Consider the following 23,081-nt stretch of genomic DNA (forward strand, 5'->3'; position numbering starts at 1 on the left):
AGTAAAAGTACCTCAAAACCTAAGTATAGTACTTGAGTAATCATACTCAGTTACTTTCCACCACTGATTGTGGGTAAATAGTTGGCTGAGGCTTTAAGAGAGCAGCTGTATCTGCTACAGCACTGATGGCCTTCTGTGAACATCAAAGGACTTACTCAAAGTCCCTTAAAGATGTTCGGTCACAGTTCTACTCCAACCTAATTAATAACAATTCTGGCAACCCTAAGCATCTTTTTTCCACCATAAATCATCTCCTGAAGCCACAATCATCTTTCCCAATTGAGGCTACAGAAGAGCGATGTAACAGCTTCATTAACTTTTTCAGAGCCAAGGTCAACAACATTCGCTCTCTGATGTCCAGCTCTTCCTCTCTGCCTCCTCCTGTCATTGACCTTCTGTCTGGGAGCTCACCATCTCTACTCCATTTTACTGGTGTCAGTCAGAGCCACATTGAGGAAATCCTCAGGAAGATGAAACTCTTTACTTGTGCCCTGAACCCCATTTCCACAGCTCTGCTCAAATCATACATCCCGACTCTCAGACCCCCTGATCACGTTCCATCTACCATCAAGATTGCAGTCATCTGCCCCCTCCTCAAGAAGCACCCCCTGGACCCAGAAATTCTTGCCAGCTACAGACCTATCTCCAACCTCCCTTTCCTGTTCAAGGTGTTGGAGAAGGTGGTTGCTTCTGAGCTTCAGGACCACCTTAAAGACAACAACCTATTTGAAAAATTTCAGTTAGGTTTTCTTTCAGCACACAGCACTGAAAAAGCTTTGCTTAGAGTTGTGAATGACCTGCTGATGGCAGCTTATGCAGGGTCCCCTTCTCTCCTGATTCTCCTTGACCTGAGCATTGCATTTGACATCATGGATCACACTATCCTCTTAGAGCACCTCCACACCTCCACTGGACTGTCAGACTTAAGTGCAGATTAAGTGGTTTCAGTCATACCTTTCCAGTAGGACTGTGTGTATCTCACTTGGAGGATGCAGGTCTAGATCGCTCCCTGTCACCTGTGTTGTTCCTCAAGGATCGAATCTTGGCCCCATCCTGTTTACCCTCTACATGCTCACTTTTTGACGTGTTATCAACAGACTTGGGATGTCTGCTCATTGATATGCTGATGATACCCAGCTGTACATCAAAACTGCCCTAAGCCCTTCTGCAGCCATGTCACACCTCAACCCCTGTCTTAAGGAGATAAAGGACTGGATGAGCACACATTTCTTCCAGTTAAACAGCAGCAAAACTGAAGCTCTCCTTCTTGGCACTCCACACTAGATTCAGTCAACCCACATACCTCATTTCACCTTTGACAGCCAGGACATCCCCTTTTACTCCTCAGTCACTAATCTGGGTGTTAGGTTTGACCCTCAGCTGACTTTTGATGACCATATAAAACATCTGTGCAAAACCTCTTTCTACCATCTCAAAAACATCTCTAAACTGTGCCCGTCTCTAATCCTGTCACATGCAAACTTGTTCATGCCTTTATCTCCTCAAGACTGGACTACAATGTGCTTTTTACAGGGATCCATGTCAGGAGCATCCAGAAGCTCCAGCACATTCAGAACAGCACTGCCAGGATCCTGATGAGAGCGCAAAAACATGAACATATAACACCGATTCTGTTTTCATTGCATTCATTCATTGGCTCCCTGTCTCCTTCAGGGTTGACTAAAAAGTCCTGCTTCTCACATTCAAATCCATCAACAGACATGCACCTCCCTACTTACAGGAATTGATCATACCACAAACCTCTATCCGCACCCTCAGATCTGCCAGCTTGCTCCTCCGGGCCCCCAGTACTAAGCTCCACACCATGGGGGATTGCTCTGCTCTGCTGCACCATGCTGTTGGAACAGCCTTCCTAACCATCTGAGGGCAGCACAGACACTAGTCTCTTTTAAAAAAGGCCTAAAAACCTTTCTATCCAGGAAGGCTTTTTCATCTTAACTTTTATTACTATTGTCTTTATGCTGTGTGTTCTGGGTTATTAATACTATAGCGCTTTGAGTTTCACTACGAATGAAAGGTGTGGTACAAATTAAATGTAACATTATTATTATTGTTATTATTGTTATTATTGATGTGTTTCATTATGGCCAGAGAAGATGGTTTTATATGACTTACACTCATGATACACAGTTGGGCTTTGAGGAAATGTAAATCCACATTTTCAGTATTTTTTTCCTTACTTTGTATTTATCATATCCCTTGATATTATCTCTTCTCATGTAGCTGTAGCTGCCAGTTCTGGAGGTACATTTATTCCTTTTAAGTTCCCACCATGGTGCCAAATGAAGTGGATGACCCATTCTCCTTTAAAAAAAATACAGTAGCTATTTTATATTGTACCAGTACTAGTCCATGTATCATGCCCTCAGGCAACCTATTCTCATTCTCAAGTCGTCACATAGGGACGCTTGGTCAGGACTCCTTGGTGTTACTTTTTAATGCACTGGATACCCCTTTAGCATCATTTTTCAACATGTAGGGTAGTCTACAGAACTTCTACAGAACTCCTACAACGTCTGAAATAGACACCTTGAGACCCATGACATCTATACGAGGTGAAAAATGTCCATATTCGGAGGTGGTGGGTTGGGTGGATGAGTAGATAAATAGTTAACAAAGAGTAGACTTTGCTAAACCTAACCAGACCTTAACCACAGCGTTGCCACACTAGAAAACATAATTAGTTTTTTAACAGTGACTTCTGTGACACTGCAGATTGAAAAATGGCACTAGAGGGGTATCCAGTGCATTAAAACGTGACGCCAAGGGGTCCTGACCAAGGGTCCATATGTGATGAGTTGGGAGTGAGAATGTGTTGCCTCAGGATGCTGTAATACATTACTGACCTTAGTCTTAGGTAATATATAAGTGGAAGTCTTTATCCCATTTAATAAAAGAGGGTTATAATTTTTTAGGATCATCCTTCTTCCTGATTTTTAAATTAGAATGTATTTTATGTTGTGTTGAACACATTGCTGATAAGTGATTGATAATGGCACGCTCCACTGTTTTAATGCAAAAATATTAATTCCCCAGGATGTTACAGTAGTAAAACATCCTAGTTAATACTTATACATCTTGACTGGTAAAATATGATAGATTACAAGGCAACTTCATTTTACACAATAAAAAACTGGACCGAACAGCCAATAAAATATCCAACTATTCCATAACAGCTTATGTCTGGTGCCCATAAAAATATGGTTATAAAAATCTTTATTACTCTTGGCTTTACAGAACAATACAGGGAGAAGCCCTGCTGCTAGCTCTTTAGTATTATTCATTAGGTTCTGATACAGGCCAGTGGCTGTTTCTAACTTTGTGCATGTGTTTGTGTGTGTGTGTGTATGTGTGAGTGGGTGTGTGGTAGGGCCTTTTAATAAAAAATGCCCCGCTGGGCTCTGCGTTGCCAGTTTGCCAATCAGAGCATAGCCACGATATGCAAATCACACATGCACACACGCACACACACACACACATACACACCGACATAAACACACACACAGAAGCACGGGCGCACACACACAGTGTGAGAAGGAGTGTTTTGATCTACCAGGGCCATTACAGACATTTTAAAATCCTATGAATATAAAAAAGAGAGCGAGGGAGAAGGATGGAAGTGAGAGGAGGAAGATGAGAGAGATGGGCGAGAGAGCATCGGAGAAAGAGAGCAATATAACCGGGTAGGAAAGTGAGAGGAGACAACATTTTCTGTTCTTTTCTGTGCTGTATGCAACAGTTTATTATTTAGTTCTAGGGGAGACTGAACACAAGAATGCATCCGAGAGATTACATAGAAGATAGTCGATTAAATGGCTCCTTCTTTCCCTCTCTGCCATGATGCTTTGTATATTGTTCCTAGATATTATAACTACCGCTGGCTTGCAGAGGAGTCTGGTGGTGAGAGATGATGAGACATTCAGCACAAAGCCTGAGATTTATGGAAATGCTCAGTATCAATAAACATGAACCGTGATTGGTTGATTGAACAAAAGGCATTCAGCAATCAGAATAAATGTCAGCTCTTTACTCTGTGCAGCCAGATGATCTAAATGAACATTAATATAGAAAGAAACAGACTCTTCCAAACTCAGTCATGTTTCCAAACAATTACAACCATGGCTGATGACTAACAAGACAGTGTCATTTGGTGGATGGCGTGAGAAATTAGTAGACGCCAGGCACCGCATCATCCACTTAGAAAAACACAGTGGTCATATTTGTGAAATATCAGGACTCAGTTTGGTCTCGGACACTTAATTCACATTTGCAAGATGTTTGGAGGAGAGGAGAGGAGAAGAGAGGAGAGGAGAGGAGAGGCGGCTAATAGGGTGATTAGGGGGGAGGAGAGCTGCTGTTGAGAAAAAGACTTTGTGTTGGATTATTTTCTCCTCTTAGGAGCTTACAGAGAACCAGTCGGTGTTTTACACCTCAGCTCTTAACACCCCAAATCCCCTGATTTAGACTTAAAGTGCATAGAGAGGGAGGAGTGGAGAAAAGGGAGGATGAGGAAGAGAGAGAAAAGAAAAGAAGGTGGGAGAGAGCAAGACAAGAGAGATGAAAAAGAGGTGAGGAGAAGGAAGGAAAGAATAACAGATGACGAGTCAAGAGGGGAGATTAAGAGAACGAGATGTTAATTTACAGTTTACACTGTTTAACTAATCACACATTTGTTAGTGCGTAGGAAAAATGTTTATTTTGTTGTTGTTTGGAATAAACAAAAGAAATATGCAAAGAAAAAGTGTAACTACACAAATAGGTGAAAGAGGGATGTTCACAAATTGAGTAGCAGATAAATATACCAGACTTCTAGGTGCTATTTCCCACTGATTAAGGAAATAGCTAAGGTCTCAGAGTGACAAAAGTGTGTCGTGTGTTTGTGTGTCACAGGCTTGCTTGTCATCCTGTGAGTGTGTCTGTGCCACTGTGGTGTGAAATACTGCAGCACTGCTTTTGGCTGTGGTGTAAACACACAGCTTTACCTGTGAAGTCACATATGTCTCACCTCATTTTACAGCTCTGTGGTTGTCAGCGTCCAGGCTGGGGACCATTGCTGAGACGTCTCTGCAGGGTAACCTGCACAGATGTAGCTTATTCTTCAAAACATTTTACTGTATTTCTACCAGACAGCGGAGAGAGAGATTACAGTGTGACAAAGACACCCAGAATATTAAACAGTTGACATATATTTTTTCAAGTGGTAATCAGAAGACACTGGATAACCCCACCTTGAAGTTTTAAAATGGAATTAAAGACTGATGAACAAGCAGCTCATAACTTTCAATCATGTGTACTTTAAATCAGCATTATGCATATTTCAAAAGCAATTCAGCTGATTTGCAGATTGTCCCCCTTGTCAAAGTATCTTTTAAATGACATGAGAACATCTTCCAAAACCCTCCATGTGTTCCACTGTTTTTAATGCTCTAATACATTAACACTACAAACTACCATGGTGAGTGATAGTAGGCCACAACTGTTGTACAGTTAGATTCTCATTTTCCTAATTAAATTAATTAAAGTAAAGCTGCTGGTCTTCTATGTTAGCATAGCTTAAACCTGCATTCTGTCTAATGGCCATCGATTATATAGAAGCCTATGAGAAAATGACTCTACTTCTCACTTGATTTACTACCTCAGTAAACATTTTCCTGATTTATTTACGGTCTCAATCACTAGTTTCAAGTCTTCTACAATACAGCATGGTGTTCATTTTGCAGCTGCTAGCAGCTAGCAGCTAGGATTAGGGTCAGCTCCACCCTCTTGTCCAAATATGGTCACTTCTGGCTTCAAAAAACCAAGATGGCGACTTGGTCAAAATACTAAACTCAAGGCTTCAAAATGAGAGTCCACAAACCAATAGATGACGTCACAGTGGCTACGTCCATTACTTTTTTTTACAGTCTATGCCTATTACTCAACATTGTGCATGTTCAAGTGTTGCTCCGTAAACTGAGACCACATAACTTTTGAAAGACAAAATAACACATTCTTCCCCTTACAAATAAAAAGTTGAACTGATAAGCAATAAAACATATTTCCTTATTCCAATACACTGAAAAGTTTCGCTTCTACAGTGCAAAGCCTACTTAGTTAGTCTGGTATGACCAGTAGCTTACGGTGGCTAATGTTTGCTAATGTTAGCTTAGCTTAAAGTGTACATTACTGAGCGAGTTTGCTAACTTTATAACTCATCTTTACTTGTGCCACTGTTACACTATGTTTTAGCATGTCACAGATAAAAATTTTGATGATTTTATCACAAAAGCAAAACAGTCTAGCTCTCTTTGGGTTATCCTGGTTAGCTATTCAGCGTAGGTTACCACAGTGATCTACTCAAGTTGAGCACAAAGATATCTTGCTTAATGGCCCAGGCCCCGGGAGAAATGTTGCTTGTGGTCATATTTCAAGTTGTCTTATAAATATGTTTTTTAAGCGTCTGACTTAAGAAAGCTGTAAGAAATGAAGAGAAGTTCAATGTGTCATTTGAGACATTTTGCCTTTCCACTTGTGTCAACATTGGTCATAGTCTCACCTAAAGATATATAAATCGTAAAGAATGTTGTATTTAATACATTTTCTTGCTGGCATTTTTATTACAGATGTATATCGTTATTCTGTAAGCACTGTTAATTTCAATTCATGCTTGTTGCACAGAAATATTGCAGTTGAATGCTGACAAGTTGAGCAAGTGGCTTGTTAGTTTAGTTGGGTAAGACTAACGAGCCAGCTGTTGACTGGCTGCTCGTTAGCCACTTGTTAACGAGGAGTATAATTTCAGAAAGAGGATGAATTACTACTTTAACTGGAATTATTTGTCTTTTACTGCTGTATCACATGCATTATGTTTGAAAAGACAGAACTTCCAGCAATACTGGTTGCAAAAGTACCACATTAGTAAAATGCTAGTGGAACTCAAATAAAATACAATATGAATTAACATCATCAAAGACAATGTTGTTTGACCATAATTGGTATTGGTATTGTGTGTTGCTCAAGGAAACTGTTTCCATTACAGACCAATTCCCCTAAACTCTGCTTCATAATATTTAATTAGAAATGTGTGTGTAAGCTACATGTAATCTACATGAAATGTCCCATCAAAGTAAGAAAAAAACATTTGGTTGAAATGATGCCATTGATTTTGTGGATACAGGGGATTTATTTAGTCCTCTGGGAGTATGTGTGTGCGTGAATAAACATACAAATATATAGAAGGATACACACATACACACACACACACACACACACACACACACACACACACACACACACACACACACACACACACACACAATTGATGCCCTATTGTACTGCTGAGAACCCCTCCACCTCCCACCCATCATCCCCCCCTCTCAAGAGGCACTTATTTAGTTGGTACACAGGCGTCATGCTGAGAACCACACACAGACAGACCACACACACAGCGAGCACAAACACACACACTCAAACACATCCTGCCAACAGAACAAATCAAATATACTCAGCTTGAATTTTGCCTCTGCACACACACACACACTCACACGCACACACCTGTCAATCATCCTCTTTTCCCTGCTCAGTGAACTACGCTGCAGTAGGCATAGAAGTGCATGTGTGTGTGTGTGTTTCTCTTTTATACTAATTAAAACAGAGATGCGTGTGAAACTATATAAAGCCTTTTTCGTTCCATTAATATTGCTGTGTGTGCATGTGTTGTGTATATTTATAAAAGGGGTTTTCTTTGCCACTGAATGTGTGTATATGAGAGAGAAAGAGATGGAGTCTGTGTGTGGGTGTATGTAGGAGGTGTTCTGTTCGCAATTAATCACAGTAGTGAATCTCCCTCCCTTTGTCATATAATATAGATGTCATCCACAGCAGTAAATCCACAGTGCTGTTACTAGGCTGCTGCTACATATGAGGTTCGAGCATTATTGTTTATCTTAATAGCATTTAATTACATTTGTTAAAGGTTGCTATTATATCATTGTAGTATACTATAATACATTTGAACACTTAGGTTGCATAGAGATCTGGAATTGTTGTTTATTTGATATTTCTGTTTTTACTGAGATATGACATGAATGCAGCATAACAACATCAGATAGATAGAAGCGGCAAGTCCATGGGTGATTTGAGTGGCCACAGCTGTTCAGACATGGCTGTAATTATATCAGAACAGAGAGGGACGAAAGATGTAGAAGTTTACCGACAGCAGAGATTACAGCTAAAAAGTTGGGAAAACGACATTAGAGGAGATTGTTGGTGGATATCATGGATATGGAAGAAACCAAGTTATGATAACTTACATATGTATTGGTAAAGTTTGATTTTCCTTTTTTGTATTCTAACTTGTTAAAATCACAAAGGTTTCAACTTCTAATGGATTTAGTAGACGCTATTAGTACTTAATACTTGCACTGTGTTACAGACGCTAGTGGAACTGCAGCAAGTCTAGCGATTTGTCTTTTTATGTCTCAGCCACACAGGATTGCAGCACTAACAATTAGATTCTAGCCCATAAGCCTCACAAAGCTAATATTAACATAGTGCCAATCTCATGTGGAGTATGAACTCCTACCCTTGACTATTCAAAGCCTGCCTCACTCTTAATCATCATTTGTCAACTCCTCCTCAATCTCCTGTTTTTTTCACTGCATATATCCTATATTAGCTTAACCTGTTAAGTGGTACTGTCCCACTGTGGGACACTTCAGCCTTGATGGCATTATTTTCAGGATCACTCATACTCATTCTGACTTTCTGGTTGTAAAATGTAAATGTAAATGTACCTTTTAAATAAGTCCAGGGTTGTTACTGTAATCAAAAGGGTTGAGGAACAGTAGCCTTCTTATTTTGGGTACGTTATTTTCAGGCTCATGCATGAAAATGGGGTGCCTGGTAAGAGGTTAAACAAGACTGTGTCAAAACCTAATATATGGCTGGACTGTGGATGGGATAGTCAGTGGTAGTGTCTAATATAATATGAATTCCTGGATAGTAAATGTTCATCCGCAATTTTCATTAGTGGCCCCTGTAATATTTATTGTTAAAGTGTACTGAAGTAGGACGTCACATGACATGATGAAGCAATGTTTGAGTCAAAAAAAAAAAAAAGGATGTAAACACAGTTGTAAGAACAATACTTTCCACTCATATCTTGGGATGTTTGATTTAAAAGAGAATTTATTGTAATTTTAATTATAACTATTCTAATTATCTGCTAATTCCTCCTGCTCTTTCATCTTTTTTTATCTGCGGATGTCTGTAAACATATGGTCTCATCCATATGTTTACGTAGGATTAACATGCTAGGCTAACAGTACGTAAGCTGTGTGACTTTATATCCGCGCCGTAACGTCTTTCAGAGACAAACACCATTAACACATCTGTCACCAGCCCAGCACAGTGCTGTTAAACCAGAAACACCACTGCTATGCCTTATTTGTATACAGTCTATGGGCTACACACAGCACAGCACTGGCTATGCTAAAGATGCTAGCCATGCTATCCTGTCTGTGCCGGAGCCTCCGTGTGAGAAGCTTTGGTTGGTAAATGTGTGTTTTTAAGACTTATTTTGGGACTGCACTCATGGGGCTCCATTGTAAACACCCTCTGAAGACGTAATAGAAACTGTGTTGATTCATTTTGAAAGTGCAACAGCTAATGGGGAAACTCCAACACTGGGCCAGTCCACCAATAGTGAACTTCATTACTCAGTGAGTCAATGAGTGAGTCAGTCAGTCAGTGCCGGACACACATTCGGGGTTACAAGGCTGGTCTGTGGCCGGTCCAGCCAAAAAATAAGCTAATTAACCAGTAAACATGGACATTTCTGCTATCTTTTCATTATTTTTTGGACACAGTTTGTCAACATTTGTAAATCTTTGGTTCTTTTTCTCCACCCACTCAGGTGTTTTCAATTTGTTGCTTGATTACACCACCTCTTAGGACTGTGTGTGTGTTCTTGACAGACATTCCCCCCCACTTTCCTGTTAATTTTGTAACACCTTAAACTGGAATTATAGCTCCCCAAATACACATAAAGATCTCTGCGAACATACATAGAGAGGGGTGTTATGGGTAACCGCAGGTTGCATGAACACAGCAGCTCTGTATCTTAGAAATATTTGTAACAGTAAAGGATAAGCATGCAATGCAAACTGAATCCAATAAATAGAGACACAACACAGACTAAGTGTAACAGTGAAGTACAATACGTTGAACGTGGTATATTTTGAACTTGGAGACAGCCAGTTGTTTCATGACATTTTTGTGGAATAGCCACATAACCGCAGGGAAATGATTCTTGAAGTCGGAAGTTTCGCTTGTCACAGACCTGAAGAGCAACTAGAAAAGATACTGTCATGGGGTGAAAGTGAGCAGGAATTTCTCGTCTTGGCATGCTTGATGGTGTACTAGGTGAAAAAAGAGATTCAATGGAAGGTCAGTGCCAGTGATTGTTACTGCTCAGAAGATCATGTGCTGTACTTCTTTTCATATGTGCCTGTATGTGTGCCTTTGTACAGACTGTAAGTGGAAAAAAAAGCCTCTCTCTGCAAGCAATGTGTGGAATCTAGCCAGGAAAAGACTTAACAAAAGAACAAAGCAAAGACAAGCTTTTCACTACTTTGAAAAGTTAATAATAACCATTCTCTCTTAAAATGGAACACTGCATTTTAGCTATCAACTTATCAATTGTGTAGAAAACTCTTACTAATTTTAGTGGCACAGCTCCTTCAGATGGATGACTCTGGGTCATAATACAGATTGAAGCGTTTAGCTTGGCTAGCTGGCTCCAGGATGTGATCCATCAGAAAACAAGGCTAATGTTTTCAGCTAACCCACTCCTGGTGCAATTATATGGTCCACTGGCATTGATCATAGCTCCTCTTCTTCAATCTATCCTCCTCGCTCCCTCTCTCGCCCCCCTTTAATGGCTAAGTCAGTGTTAAATGTTTGATAAATGAGTTTTGAGACCGCTTCCCATGGATTTATTAAAATTCTATAAAAATCCTCTCTTGAGTGGGTGTGCATGTGTGCTAGAGAGAGGGAAAGTGACAAAGAAAGGTGGAGTATTATACTGTGTGTGTGTGTGTGTGCGTGTGTGTGTTTGTGGATATCATTTACTCTGATTTGTGAATAGACTTGGCTGCATCAGTTTTTTTTTTCTTTTTTCGGCCACTTGGAGTCAGAAGAACGCCAGAAAAAGGCACACAGCCCTGACACTTCACTGTTGTATTGCTAATGCGCTAACGAACACTTGCCTATTTACACCAAGCCCCCAGGAACAGCGCCAGGCTTTAAAGCCAATTGAACATAGTGGTCAAACCGTGTAATTACAACTCCTGCATCTTGGTATCCAGTTCTCTTTATACGTCCATGATTTACAAATTCAGCAGTCTCAGAACAACATTAGCATTCACTTAAAGCGTTCATAGACATGTGACAAATGTTAGTTCAATATTCTCTCTCCTTTTAGGTCTATTTTGGTCTGCACTAACTCCTTGGAAATAGCCTTTATCTGGCTGTTAAGCTGTTAAGCTAGGTGTTTGTCTTGCTAGCTCGTGAGGAAGGCTGAAGAAAGGGTGCCATTTGGTGCTAAACAGCGTACAGTGAGTTAATCAGAGATTTTTGGCTGAAAATAGCTGCTGCTGCTTGAAACAAAGTCTTATGTGAGAGGTAAGAGTGAAGTAGGAGTAAGACTGAGTATTATATGTGCTTTTAGCAAGAGCTTTTAGCTGCAGCATTGGGTGACAGTTCTCTGTGAGTTTGTGACTGCAGGCGATCAAAGCTCCCAGGAAGTGTGCCGGGCTGTGAAGCCAATTTGACATAGTGGCCAAACCGTGTAATTACAACTTTCAGGTGCACATGATGCACACCAGCCCAAAAAGCATTTTTCCCACACACAATCATTGGAAAAGCAGTGGCTGTAAAACGGTGAATAGTAAATTTTTTTGAGCATCACAACTCCCTCGACATTGCAAGTTTTATTATCAGACTTTGATCCATTTGGTCCGATAACATTTGGAAAGTCTGGAAGAGCTGCATGATTAAATTATCTTATCCCCATTCAAGTGAGCAGAGAGCCAACCAGAAGTTAGCCGGCTAGTCCAGCAGAAGTCTCTAGTGTGCATGATCTATTGGCCCAAAAATCAGGAAGTGTGAGCAACATCTGGGTAAAGCAGAAAGCTGATTGATTTTTTGGCTTCATGTGCCACTGAGCAACTTTCATAGGAATGAATGGGACGCCATCTTTGAACCCGGTATCCAGTTCTTCTTAATACATCCATGGGGCGACCCCTTTCACATTACAAGTAGTCATTTGATTCAATGTTATTATAAAAAATATTCATCAGTGGAGCTTTGAGAATTTTTTAAAATCAAAATTCATAAGGTGGCTGGTTGAGTCATCAGAGAGAAAACTAAAGCACCATACTGTGCCAGAATAGGGGAAAGAGACTCGCTCGTACAACTTATTTTGAACTTAAAATGACCCTCTTTTATAGTGCGGGAACAACCACAATCTGAATCTTCTGGTCATAAGTAAAGCATTAGATACACAAAGAGACTAACCCGCACACGAGCACAGACACACATCCTAACACATGCACATGCTAGTGGAAGGCCAATTAGCGCTGGGTGAAAACGACAGGCTTATTTGAAGCAATGCTTAAATGACGACATTTAATTGGATGGTAAATCAACTCCTTATCTGCTTCTCAGCAGCTTGGTGTGGGGAGAACGAGATGAAGAAGGAGAGGGAAAGAGAGAGAAGGGGTGAAGAAAAAAGGGGGATTGTGAGGAAGAGGGGGACAGAGAGAGAGCAAGACAGAAACAAATGAAATGAGATGAGAGAGAGGTGTAGAGAGGAAGAGGGAAAAGTGGTGCATGTTAATGTGTTTGTGTGTACAGTAGTATAATATAACCTTACCTGGCTGTAACGCCAGAGTGGCAGCTGTGGAACTTTATAGTGATAGGAAGCATTAGAGCAGAAGACAACAACAGAGGAAGACTACCATGACACAATGATGGATCTACGTCATGGAAACCAGAATAAATACTAAAAGAAGAAGTCAGTTTTCTCATACACTTTCAGCAGCCTATCACAGGTGTAACTAATTAAAATAATGATGGCTCAGTTCTATTTAAGTGTCCCATAAAACCGTGCCAGAAGGCAAGTATGCACAACAGCAGGATCCTGTAACATGTTCACCTAAACGGAATGCAACTATTATGAATGTTATTTATTACACCTGCATGTTTCTTGCTGTCACGAAAAAAGGTTTACTTTGGCTTACCACCAATATATCTGTCAATATCTAACATTTATCACCTGTGACACATCATTTTACTGGTGATATATTCTCATATATTCCAGAAATATCCAAAAAGAAATTCCAGCATCAGTTATCTTTAATAATTTGTTTGGCAGAGTTTGACACTAGAAGGCTGTTTTCACACTCATCTGCTGAAGTTTCTCTGCGCTAGTCGAAACGTTTAAGGCGTGTACCTACGAGCGTGATTTGTGACATTGCATCTAGTTTGGAGCCAATCACAGTCCAGTATGCAAATTAACAAGGTGTGATGTGAAAATATGAAGCCTACAGTGAACATACACTCAGAGTGGACTTCACAGTGAAGTGTCTTGTGTCCAGCAGTTAAAACTTTTTAGATGAACAGTATTTGCATATTCACGGTTTCTGGGCTTTTTAATGAGGGAGAAGAAGAAGATGTCATTTTAGTTTTTAACAAGATAATTAAACTTTTTTGGTGGAAAAACCATATCAGACACAAATTATTATTCCAAGCAGGGTTTTCTTATATATATATATATATATATATATATATATATATCTTAAAACATGTCTGGAGGGGATCTTTAACTTCATTGTTCAATTGTAAAATATCCCTTATATTTGACACAACTCTTTGGACAGATTGTGAATTAAGTTCTCAGTTTGTCGCTACAACCAAATATCAGCTGATACATCACTATCAGATTTTTATACTCTGAAATATCAATATTGGTATTACCTCCAAAAATCCAGTATCATTCAATATCAAACACTCACACCTGCAGGCTTAAGGAGTGGCTGCAATAAGTTTGTTGTTTTCTCCTTTATAAAGAAACATGACTGTGTTCATCTTAAATGTATAGAAACGTCTCTAACCAATCCTGCAGCACAATAGACTTTCCCACTGTTCATCTATTTGCTCAGTATGTTCCAAACCATTGTAGTTTTGCCTCATATCATCAACATTTCAATGATAGCTATAGGATGAAAACTACTTTAGTGAAACCTATTTTTTTTGCAGTTAATTAAAATATGCATATAACATCACTTTAATTTTTAAGAGTTTAAGTCGGAGAACACATGAGGCGATACTCTCTCTTTTTATGTCTGAAACAAACAATCTGTAGATTATTAGGCAGGCTGACTCATGCACAAACATGCACACATATCAGTGTACACACTGAATCACACAGACATGCTCTCTCCCGCGCACACACACACACACACACACAACTGTTTACACACACTCACACATGCAGAGTTTCCTCTGAGGGCAATGCTTGTGATCTATCTAGCATGCTGGTAATCCCAGTGATGGCGGTCACTCCAGCTCTGTAAACAGCTGAAATATGGATGATAAAAGGAGAAGATGAAACTGAATAAACGAGAAGCCTGTGGACAAAAAAATCCTTGAAGATTTTCCAAACCCTGTTGGACCTCAGACTGAACCGTATACGACTCAAAACTTCAATCACACCAACTGGATGATTGACAGTTTTCATTTGACTTTGACATTTTTTATGACAGCAAAGCAACAGTTTTTCTCTGTGGCACATTTGGGCCTCTCTGGTGTTGAAGAGGACCACGTTAAAAGATGAAGTTCACTTACTTTGTGTAATTCAGCCGACAATCTAAGCCTCTTCCTAGTCGGCTTCTGAGAGAATATCCTGAGAAAACAGTTTGAAAATAAAACAGAAATTGGAGAAGATGAGTTAACGGCTCTCGGAGGACAGCTCTGCAGAAAGTGTTTACATTCATCAAGCTCCAGATTTGATTCTGTTTGACTTTGTCTTTAAATCTTTCCGTTTCTTTAATCCTCATCCCTTTTCATTTCTCTTTGTTTCTCTTTTCTCTCCTTCATCTTCTCTGTCTGCCAATCTCCAAGTCAAATTTGACTCTCTCTCTCTCTCTCTGTTATTAGATATGAATAGACAATGTCTTTTGGGGTGTTTTTTATTAATTCATATTTTGTCATTCCACATGCTTTCACTGAGTCATTCATTTCTCTCTCGCACAGACACACACAGAGAGAGGGGAGCCTGTTTCTTCAGTCTTAAACCAATTACTATAATTACCTCTTAATGATTTTTAATTCCAGTACAAAAGAAACAAGACACTCTGGTGGATTTGAAACATGAAAAGACACAGGCATATAAAAATATAAAAAGAAATCATTTGAGTGGAATCACATTAAATGTGTTAGTTATGCAGTTTTATAGGTAACTGCTTGTGGAGTGTAAACTGGCTCCTCGCTAATATTACAAATTAATGTAATGAGCACCTTTAAGCCAATCAGAATGGAGTGTCAGGCCATAATTCATGTTATATGTGTACGTGTTTCAACTGAGAAACAATCCAAATTAAAGAATAAACCGAGCTATTTATAGAGACTGACAAATGAATATGTTTCCATCAATATATTCAACCGTTGCATTCATTAATATCACCCAGTCTGTTGACGGTTATAACATTTAATACAGAGATTACATTGTAAATGATTAATCATTCAGATTTACTTCAGTGTCGCAGTGCTGCTGTCTGCTCTTCACTGTACATGAATGTTCATAAACCAAGGACTGAAAGAATTCTGCTATTAGCAGTTCATGCTAACGTCCTGATGTTAAGCAGGTACAATGTTCACTGTAGATTAGCATGTTTGCATGCTAACGTTTGCTAATGACCACAAAACAAAGTACAGCTGAGGCTGATGGGAATGTCAATAGTTTTGCAGGTATTTAGTCATGAACCAAAGTATTGGTCGAATTAAATTGTTTTTTTTCCAAATGATGATGATGATGATGATGAAAATATATTTAACGAAAAATGTGCAAAAATACATTTCAAGCAAAATGGCATTTATGAGGATTTGTTGCATTTATTTACTATATTCTGACATTTTATAGACCGAACAGTTAATTGAGAAAATAATCAGCAAATAAATCAATAATGAAATTAATTGTTGGTGGCTGTGACTGTATATGAATGTAAGCTTTTGTATCCTTATGTACCTGTCTATGAGTGAGTCTGCCTTTGGGTTGGTGGTTGTGTGTGTGTGTGTGTGTGAGTGTGAGAGAGAGAATCGGTGTGTTCGTGTGTGTAGACGTCTATCTATCTGAGCAGCTATTTCAGACAGAAAGGATTTCTGCCTCAGTAATTGCCTCGGCTATATTTTCCCCCCGAATCTCTCTCCCTCCCTCTCTCTCTCTCTGTCTCTCATTTTTCTTTGGTATCTATTTTCTCTCTGAATTTTGTCCTTTCTCTTCCTGCAGACTTCCTCTCTGGCTCTCGCTCATCTTTCATTTCTCTTTTATATTCACTTCATCTCTTAGTCCTTGACATTAACCGTGATCTCACAATAAGATCAATTAGGGAAACACACTCACACATGCACACACATGTCCATTAAAATCCATTAAAGCCAGTTTCTAGTCACTGCGCTAAGAATAGACGTCTATCTTTTAAATGACTAAGTGATGTGATGTTTATTATAATACATACAGTGTGCCATCTGGTTTAGAGGTCCATACTGCAAATAGGAAACAAACACCAAACACTGGTAGTGTCAGCGCCACGCTCCAGTGAACTAAACACAAGTGTGATGGACAGGGATGGTTAAAGTGAGGCAGGGAGAGACAGATGTATAGACGGATGGATAGAGACAGAAATAGACAGACTCTGTGAGCCTGAAATCATATGAGTGTTTCCATTTTTGTCTGTCAGCCGTGTTTTATACTGAGGCGGGAAATCACATTTAAATGTTCATTTTTACATCCATCAAATATGGCACCTTATGGTGTGAAACAATGATGATAATGACACAGGAAGTGTCTTATTTTGCCCACTTCTTGTCAGTTTGGGACAAAAGTGTCTTTATTATACTGAAAGTGTCATATGCAGTGTCTTTATTTGAATATATCACTGTCAGATTAATGGATGATACCTTGATAACCTAGAGAACATTGTTTTATTTTAAAATACAATTTTCAATTTAGAATTTTCTGTGTGTAAGCATTAGCAGGATATGCATCCATGTAATTTAGATGCTATCAAAGCAAGTGCTACAACATCAATTATAAATATAGCCGCAAGCGGCAATTTGCGGGTTCAAACATTTTTGCGCTCAACAGAAGGAAGCAGCTCAATCGGCCAGAATTATAGCCGCGAGCAGCAAGGAGTGGGTTTCAGGCTTCACAAAGCCGAGCAAAGTCACTTCAGCTAGTTTGATTCTGTGTAAAGAAGAAGTGAGACCAATCACACATGTGTTTCATCAGTACAATGTATGCAGGAAAAACATTCTAAATTCAACAAAGATGTCCAGATAGTAAATAACATCTTATCGTGTCTACCGCTTATTAAATGCATTGGGGAGCTCATTGATGAAAAAAATCTATTTCGTGAGAGAAATCAAATGAAAATAACACATTTCAATGTAAAAGGTCAATAACTTAATGAAATCAAAGTGTGCATGTGTATTCCAAAAAAGGAAATACAAACTAACTCTTCTGTCTCGTGTCAGTATCAGTCTGGAAAGAGTCCAGATCAGTTTCTGACAGCTCAGACAACAAGAGGGAGAATTCCCACACAAGTCATTTTTATAACTCACACTTCAAATATTACTGAGTCACATTATCATTTATTTAGTTACATCGTGCACAACTGTATCTCCTGTTTATCTGACAAAGGCTGGCGTGGCTTTGTTTATCTGAATCAGTCATCAGTCTGACTACATCAGAGACAATAACGCTACAATGGTTTACTGCCAGTCACAAATACAGGAGACAGCGCAGTACAGTCATTTGTTGTTATTCATTGTTGTTATTACCAATTCATATTATAAATGTTATCATGTGGAGAGATTATCAATGACATTACGTTATGAATCTGAATAAATTCAGAGATAAAAACAACATTGTCTCTTACTGTTCATCCGGTTCCGCAGTAGAGAAACAGTTGAATAAATATCAGGAACAAACTTACTGAAGGCCAGCAGATTAATATAAGCTTGAACAAAGAAAAGTCCTGTGAGTTTCATTCATTACAAACATAAAAAGACACGATCTCATATTTTGGCTTAAGTTTCAGCAAAGTTAGTCTTTGAATTGCTGCTTCTGCAGTCTTCACTTCCTGTGGAGTCAACAAGCAGAAATACGGACAGCACCACTCTGCCATTGTAACCCACATTGTGGTTGGAAGGAGGGGGTTTTACACCTGTAGTGATGAGAACTAACATACAGAAAAACTTAAAGTGCTTACAAGTCAAAATGTTGGTCTGAAAAATCTCACAACATTCTGCTGATCAGGTGTATTGTCAAAGATTTTGGTACCGTCTGTTCCAACACTGAGCAAAAAGGAAATGTTGTGCAGTCCCTCAAGGCCGTATGCTAAATTTGGTGATTGCTCAAAAATTGTAGAAGGAGTAACAAAAAAACAGATATGGACAAAATTCCCAGTGGCGGAAAATCTATTTAGGCACAAATGGGCGCGTCTTATATGGATAAATTCACCTGGACCCACAGAATCCAGGAAAAAACAGAAAGTAAATTTTGTTTATGAGGCTTATGGTTCAAAAGTTATAGTCCAAAACGTAAAGTTATTTGTTAAAACACCACCATATGGCTGACATGGGTGATAATCAGTGGTGGGAGTCATAAGAGCCCATCTACCAAATTTGGTTGGTTTTAGACTTATGGTTGCTGAGCTTCAGACAATTTTAGCAGAGAAAAATAAGAATCGGAACAAAAACAACTGGGTTCTACCGCTTTGGGGTTTGAACCCAAAACATATAGTAAGGCTGTCATCAAGTTAGTTGGCTGTCATCAAGTTAGCTTTCTTTGTATTTTCCTTAAGATTATTAACATATCAGATGTATTGCTCCTTTCCTTTCTTTCCACCATCTACACATATTAAGTATTAGAAAAATTCAAAGCTTTCCTTCTTTCTTCTGGAAGAACACTGCCAACTTCCTGTTTTAAGCTGTAAAACAATTTGTTGTTGTGCCATAAAACAGATTTCTAACCAAACTGTGTGACTATTACATAATATTATTGTAACATTTTTGATTCAAATGCCACAATTAAAATAGTCTTACGTTGTAGACCCATTGAATATGGTGCAATGAGAAGCAAACAACGATGCAGAAAAAGGGAATACTCAAAGTAGAAAATGTTTAACTTTATGAAAAATGAGGGGAAAATTTGGCTTTGGAATTTTCCAAAAAAACTGACAAAGACTTGTAGCTTGTGCACATTTACCCCCTGGAGCAGCGCTGGACAGTGAGGTGATTTTGGTGCGGTGGCCACAATCGGTACTGCAGGATCATATGTTAAACACTTGACCAAAAAGACTTAAACAATCATTACAAAAACAGCCATAAAACAGCTTTTTCTCAGCATCACAAATACCCTGAAATGACTCTGTATTGTCAGAATTTGATCCATTAGGTCCAGTAAAATTTGCAGTCTGGTGGATCTGTATCAGTAAATTATTTGATGCCATCGATGTGTGTGGGGACCCAAAGGGAAGTCAGCTGGTTTAGCTGTCTCTAACACACATGCTCTCAACTGGATTAACAGAGTGACAACAGAGAAGTTGTGGACATTTACCATCAGACTAAAATTTGAAGAAGCTGTCTTAAATTATACTAAATTAAAGTACGCCTCATGTATTGAGTGTATAATAATAATGAAACATGTGGTTCATGAAAGAATATCGTTATCAAGTAATATCGAACCACATGTTGGTTCACTATTACACAATACAAATGTAGCATGTCTGTTTGATATTGTTATAACCTAAGGGTGAAGGTAGCCTCAGATCTTTGTTTTGTTGGAAAGCACACGTCTTCGTTCGCCCACTCTGGTTTCCTGTTGACTCACCGTCCAATTAATCTAATGCTGATGTAGAGTAACATGCAATTGTGGAAGCACAACTCATGTCTCGTTGGTGAGCTCAAGCAGTTTTTACTCCACATTCTACCACACACACACACACACACACACACCAGCTCGGATCACTTTTATTGTTTTGTTGTTTTAACGGTCAGTGCTTTAAGGCTGAAGATGATGTCATCCTCCTCATCGTGGTTACTAAATTGTTCCTCTGTTCATGTTGGTGCTATTAGTAATGGTGTGTGACAGAGGTTATGGTGCTGTAATATGTCAGACATGAGTTCTACTGTGAATTGCTCTCAGTCTTTCAGCCTTTCTCTCTTCCTGCAGCTGTTCCTCCATCTCTTTGTCCTTCTTTAATGAGCCTGTTTGTTGGAATGATCCACGCCAAGAACTAGCCCAGGGAACTGCTTTATTTTGTTTTCAATTACTTTTTGGAAGCGATAATCCGGCAATGGATAGTTATTCTTGTGTCTTGTAGGTTTTAGCTAACAAACTCATGTGTTTCCAGCAGCAGCAGTAATGGTTTGTTTGGAATAAATAGAAGAACTACTCTGTTGTTTGCATGAACAGCAATACACACTTTGGCTGAACTGGCAAAACAAAGAGTTGCAGCTCCAGAAACTTCATTATTTGGCTTGTGTTTTAAATTTGTTGTTTAATGGTTGAGTTTTCATTGTTTGCCATGATATTTTGCAGTATTTTTATGTTTTACCTTTTTTGTTGGAGTTCCACCCCTTTCTGAATCGACAAGCCAGTCACCTGGTGTAATGCCACGTCAGTCCAGATCACTTTGATCAGTTTAATAAGAACAACTTTATTGACAAGGGTGCATGTTAACACAGATTTGCAGTGTGCAGCCATTGAACTGTTAAATTCAATCTGAGTAGTTCCATATGACTTAACTCCAACTGCCTCTTTCTTCCTCTTTAAATGAAACTCCAGTCAGTCCCATGAATTGTTGAGCTGAAATGGCCCAGCGGTTAACGCAGCACAGGCCAAACCACAGGCATTTTATGGCTTTTTTGAATTTTAAAACTGAGCTTTCAAAATGTTCCTCCAATACTTTCCCCTGCCCACATGTACAAACCAGTATTCTTAAATCACACAAATATATAGGAGGAGGGTAAATATAATTCTTACTATATTACATTGTCTTAGACACCCAAAATGCACATCTTGTTTCTTCCTTGTAAAAATTGTAAAAATAGATTTACAACATGAGCAACAAATAGACTACTTTAAATGAATGTTTTGGAGTTGACCCCTGCTCCTAACGGTGATTGCACTGAGGTTTTTGGCATCTAAGATTTGGATGGTGGTGTCTATTTTTTAACCTTTCCAAAACCAAATGAGAAAAGTGTAAGGAATGGATCACGTAGTATGTTTAAGATACAATTGTTAGGATGCCTGGCTAACTAGCTTATGACCTACAGGTGTAGCCTGCTGTTATGTATGTTTACAGGTTACATTACAAAAAGCCTCATTCACGCGCTGTCAGGAAGCCATTCTAGGAAGTTGTGAGAGTTTAGTTAGCGGCTATGTCTACTTGTTATTGGATTTGGGGAAATTTATACTTCAACAAATCTGGTCAACATTACCCAAGATATTGTTACTTTTGCTAAACACTTAACAGTCAAATAACAGTCTGCCCTTATTTATCATAATTACAATACTTGGATTAACTAGATCTACACTGCAATACGAGGGTAATGTTCCCTTGTATTTCCATATCTTCTACCAGCCCGGTCTCGTCAATCTGTGTACAAATAACATTTACACTTTCAAATTGCGTGTAGTGCATACGTCAAAGGCAAATTTTGCATGCAAGTGATACGCCAATCTTTCCCAGAGAAGTGACATGAGTAGTGTCTAAAAAAATCATCACACACATATACCAAATAAGGCAAGCAACCATTTCAACAGTTGAATGATCATAGAGCGCCATGTGAGGTGATGTGAAGGTATCAGGAATAGCACATAGAGACAATGTATCACATTGCGTTGTCTATTAGAAATTATGTTTGTTTTGTTGATCTGTTGTTTTCAGAGACAGAAATTAAAGGAATGAAAACAGAATATTGATTTGATTTTCATTTCAAAACCCATAAACAAAGAGACATTTTTCATTTTCCTGGTCAGAAACAGCAGATACAACATTTATAAAAGACTTGATTTTCTTTCTCTGTAAAACAGAAAATAAAACTAATGTTTGAACAGTAGCACTCAGGAATATGAAGGTGTACTTAGTAAAATAGTATTTGAAGATATTGTCTATCAGCAATAAAGTGTACCACTGTTATTACTGAAATAAACAGCGTTTCTCTCTCTCCTCGCTGCTCTCCACGCCTCCGTGGTGCTGAAAGATGCGCAGCGGCTATTTTCAACTGTTTTCAAATTCTTATTATTCATATACTTATTAATAAGGATGATAATGAGTAATAACTAAATCGAATGCTTTATAAATGTTGTATCTACTTTTTCAGACCACAAAAACTATTTATGTTTTTCTTTTTTTTCCACATTGGTGCCTCCCAGCACAGCCAATTGGCTGGTGCCCTCCGGCACTCACCTGATGCGATATATGGATAATCCGGCCAAGTTTACTTACACACACACATACACATTAACACACACACAGGGGCCTATTTTGGCCTAGTACTACCATAGGCAGCAGACTTACACTTGATTATCATTTCTACCGCGGTTCATGTTTGTAGCAGCATGGTACAATGCCCTTAATGTACGACAGTGTCCCATCTAGTGCGAGTCTTTATAACAAACACTCTGGGATTGTTAATTAAATAATGCATGATTTATAGCTGTCCTAGTCATTTACCTCGGTTCATACCAGGTTAGTTGGAGTGTGGTTGATTTGCTTGAACACCCTCTG

At 38.9% G+C, this 23,081-nt stretch overlaps 1 protein-coding gene across 1 annotated transcript in view; it reads left to right on the top strand.

Annotated features, from left to right (window-relative positions):
- aff2 (AF4/FMR2 family, member 2) overlaps window positions 1-23,081 on the top strand; it is a 164,472-nt gene that overhangs the window by 70,519 nt on the left and 70,872 nt on the right. The gene's annotated exons all lie outside the window — the stretch shown is intronic.

Source organism: Thunnus maccoyii, chromosome 8, assembly GCF_910596095.1.
Source record: "Thunnus maccoyii chromosome 8, fThuMac1.1, whole genome shotgun sequence".
Classification (NCBI taxonomy): domain Eukaryota; kingdom Metazoa; phylum Chordata; class Actinopteri; order Scombriformes; family Scombridae; genus Thunnus; species Thunnus maccoyii.